Below are 4,267 nucleotides of genomic sequence, written 5' to 3' on the forward strand. Positions count from 1 at the left end.
ACTTACATTCAAATGCTCAGAGCAGCTTTGTTTGTAATAGCTGAAAACTGGAAACAACCCAAATGTCCATCAATGAGTGAACGAGAAACAGACTGTGCACATCCTTACAGTAGAATGCTTCTTCTGCAATTAAAAGGAATCAACTATTGATACACACAACAATTTGGATGGATCTCTAAATAATGTGCTGAATAAAAATAGTAAGGCAAAAAAGAAAGCACATTCTGGGTGATACCCTTTATATAACATTCTAGAAAATGTCAACTAACCTATGATGAAAAGTGACAGAAAGATAATCAGCGGTTTTCTCTGGCCAGAGCTGAAGGGAGGGATGGATCACTAGGAGCCAAGAGGAAACTGGGAGGAATGACGGAGATGTTCTTTGCAGGTGCAAAGCCAAAGTCATCAAACAGTCAAAGTAATTAAATGGTGCCCATTACCCATTAGAGGTTTATTGTATGTAATTATACTTCAGTACAGAAGGTTAAATGAAGTAGAGAGACAGGCAAGTGAGAACAGGGTGGTGCCTACACTGGACTACAGTTCTGAGCACGTTCTGAGAGCTCAGAGGAGGGAGGGGTCAAATCCAGGTCCCACTGGTGAGTCTTCTCAGCTTGGGGTCCAGGCACAGGGGATTTTTAAGAGGGGCCGTCCTGTCTTAGATCTGAAAGTGCTCATCAGCAGGCAGTTCTTGCTTTTCCTGTGTTGGATGTGTCTTGCTTTTCAGAGACTGTCACCTAGAATAAGAAGGAATTTTGGACTGGGAGTCAGCAAAGAGCAGCTTTTTTTCAGAAGCTTTTTGCTTGATTTTGCATAATGAGCCTTTTCTCCTGGGGCCTCAAAATTCAAATCTACAAATTGAGGGAGCTGACCTGGAGCTCATGATGATCAGAAAGGTTCTCTATAACCTTGACATTTTAAAAACTGTTTAGCTTCCTTGCTTTTTTTAAAATATATAAAGTGATTTTTTTCAGGAACATATTTTTCAAAGATAGTGAAGGAATTCAAAGTCCTTGACATTAAATCTAACCTGCTCAGAACCTGCCCGAACTTCCTCTCTGCACCCCCTCCTGCCAATCCCTTCTGTTCATCTGCACCCCTTCGCTCACCGTTTGTACCGTGTGCTCTAGGCAAGTGGAGTTCTGTGCCATTTCTACCAGATTGCAGGCTCTTCTGGACTTCTGTGCTTTTGTACATGTTCTTCCTGCTGCTGGATCCCATTCTGTTGCTAAGGCTGAGAGAGGATGAGTGAATCACAGGATCTCATACATGGCAAGAGGTGTCTGTTCGGCAGACGTTTTTTCAGTGCCTCGTATGTGCCAGGCACTTGCTTGCACTGGGTACGCAGTAGAGAAGAAAACAAATTCCTTACTATCACGCCTCTTTTTTTTCTGTAATAGGGAAGAACGAATCATCTGTTCCTTTAGCTCTAACCCTGGGCTCTGTTTCCTGTGCTTAGTCATGATGGTTCTGTATCTTTTGTGAAAGAATGTTGCCCAGAGCCTGAAATCTACAGGACAGCCCATTCTCAAGGCTCTGACCGTTAAGGGTGTAACACTTTTCCATTCATATAGAGAGAAAAAGTTGCAGAACAGAGAATAGCATTTGTCTTGTTGGAGGTTTACAGGAGCATCATGACCTGACCAATGTGGATTCTGACACCAAGAAGTTTTCAACAATCAACCACAACCCCACATCCCCTTATAGTATAAAAGAAGCCTGAATTCTAACTCAGGGAAGATGGTTCTTTGAGTCACTAGTTCTTGGTAAACTGGATTTCCAAGTAAAGTTGCTATTCCTTGCCCCAACACCTTGTCTCCCAATTTATTGTCCTGTTGTTCGGTGAGCAGCAGGAACTTGGACTTGGTAACACTTCCAGTGGGAAGAAACATAACCAACCAGATTGATAAGTATTCTATTAAATGGTGAAATGTGCTAGGAAGGGCACCAGTGTATGGTGGATAAGACAAGTGGGTAGCGGTGAACTATTACATATCAGGTGATGGGAGGGGGCCTTTCTGCCTCTCTAACCGAGAGCAGAGGGAAGTGAGGGAGTGAGCCATGGATATCTGAGAAAAAGTATTCAGGATAGAGGAAACAAGAATTACATCTCTAAGGTGAGGACCTCCATGGAGTTGTCAAGACACGGCAAGGACGCCAGTGTTGCTGCAGTAGGTGGAGGGAGGGAGTGTGGCAGGAAATGCAATCAGAGGGCCCAAAGGGGTCAGCTCACATCAGCTGTGGCAAGGAATCTGATTTTACTCAAAGCGAAATAGAATAATGCTGAAAGATTCAGATCAGAAAATGAATGGGGTCTGATATTAGATTCCGAGGGCTGCCAAACTTGATGGTTTAAAGCAACAGACATTAATCGTCTCACAGTTCTTAGTTTGAAACCCCAAACTAAGGTGTCAACAGCTCCACACTCCCTCCAGAGGCTTCAGGGGAGACCCTTTCCTTGCCTCTTTCAGCTTCTGGGGGCTCCAGGAGTTCCTTAACTCATGGCCTCATCTCTCTCATCTCTACCTCTGTCTTTACATCACTTCTCCTCTATAGGTCTGTGTCTTCTCTTCTGTGTCTTCTAAGGACACTTGTCATTGGACGTAGGGTCCACTTGGATAATCCAGGATGATCACATTTTAAGATATTTAACTTAATTTCATCTGCAAACACCCTTTTCCCAAATAAGGTAACATTCACAGGGCCTGGATATTAGGACATAGGCATATCTTTCTGAGGGTGACCATTAAGCCACTGCACATGAATCATTCTCTCTGCTTACGGAGAACAGTTTGTAGAAGACAAGGATGGAGGCAGGGAGACCAGATAGGATGCATATGCAATTTTTCAGGTGAGAGATGCTATGGCTTGAGCCAGGATGGTGAAGTGGAGGTGATAGAAGTCAATGCTCCTATTTTAAACATGGAGCCAAGTTTGAAGGAGACTGGTGAAAGGTGGACGGGAGCCTAGGATTTCTTCCAAGATGGAAGGAAATTGACATTAACAGAAATGAGAACAAATGTGGGAGGAACATTTGGGGAAGTAAGGAGTAATCAAGATTTTGGTTTTAGATATTGACACATATTTTTTCCCTGTTGGACATCAAAGTTGTGATGTTGAGGAAGTTTCGGATATGTCAGTCTGGAGTTCACAAGAGAGGCTGTTGCTTTAGATGTACATTGGTGAGCCATCAGTGGGGACAGGATGAGATCATCCATGAAGTGAGTGTAGATGGAAAAAAGGAGGTCAGAGGATGGAACCCTGGAGCTCTCCAGCATTGAGCAGTCAGGAGAAAGGGTGAGAAACCAACCAAAGAGACAGAAAAAGCAGCTACTAGTTGGAGAACCCAAAGCTGGGATTTGATTGAAATCTTTCCCAACCCAAACTTCTTTTCCAACACCATATTGAGAGGAAGAACTGTGAATTAGAAATCTCTGCTTATTCACTGACTCTCGCAGGACCAGCAGAGAGCAGATGTCGGTTATGTACTGTACTTGCCTTGTAATGAGAAGGATCCCAGACATGGTACTGTGTAGGCCTGGATACTCTCCGGGGGTGATGTTCAAAGTGATTGGTGAAACAGGGTGGGAAAAGGGCAGTGAATAAGGTAGGATCTTGACTTTCCTCCACCAGCTGAAGAGAACTATTCATCAGGTTGGCATTTTAGAGAGTCCTCAGCCATCCTGGGCAGTACCAGACAGAGAGGCTAAAAAGAAAGCCAGTTAAGTAGAGGCTATGGCTGTCTGGTGGGAAGGTATGAAAGGCAGAAAAAATGGGACAAGAAAGAGGAGAAGGTGCGATCATGATGAAGAGAAGTGTGGCGCGCAGGGGCACAGAGCTCCCTGGGTGCCTGGGAGTGGTGTGGCATGGCATGGCATGGCCGGGATAGGGACTTTTGCTGCAGTCTCAGTTCTACACCTTTCTGCATGTCAGTTTTCCCATCTGTAAGTGGGGATGGACCCTGATCACCTTGTGACTTTGTGAGGAGGATCAAACAAGAATATACAACTGAAACATCTTGCGAATGATGAGCACTGGGACCAGGGAAAGGATTCATTTGGAAGGAGAGGTCAACAGCAGTAGCTTGGAAATGATAATCTGTCATTACAAGCATGTTGACTCTTACTGTGTCCATCTAATTAAGTACAACAGACATATATGGAGTTCCTAACCTGTGCCTAGCTCTGTGTCCATCTTTGGAGGAACACAAAAGGACCAGACAAGAGCCTCACTCTCAAGGGCTTCTTGACCAGGTGTGGTGGTAGGT

At 44.4% G+C, this 4,267-nt stretch overlaps 1 long non-coding RNA gene across 1 annotated transcript; it reads right to left on the reverse strand.

The window, feature by feature from the left end:
* Positions 1-419: 419 nt before the first annotated feature.
* On the reverse strand, positions 420-1,313 carry LOC116668900. Its single transcript, XR_004326133.1, has 2 exons — positions 1,110-1,313; positions 420-737 (listed from the first exon to the last, which is right to left on the reverse strand). It is a non-coding gene; the product is annotated as an uncharacterized LOC116668900 (long non-coding RNA).
* Between the last annotated feature and the right edge of the window lie 2,954 nt (positions 1,314-4,267).

The sequence above is a fragment of the Camelus ferus genome, chromosome 15, assembly GCF_009834535.1.
Source record: "Camelus ferus isolate YT-003-E chromosome 15, BCGSAC_Cfer_1.0, whole genome shotgun sequence".
In the NCBI taxonomy this organism is placed as follows: Eukaryota; Metazoa; Chordata; class Mammalia; order Artiodactyla; family Camelidae; genus Camelus; species Camelus ferus.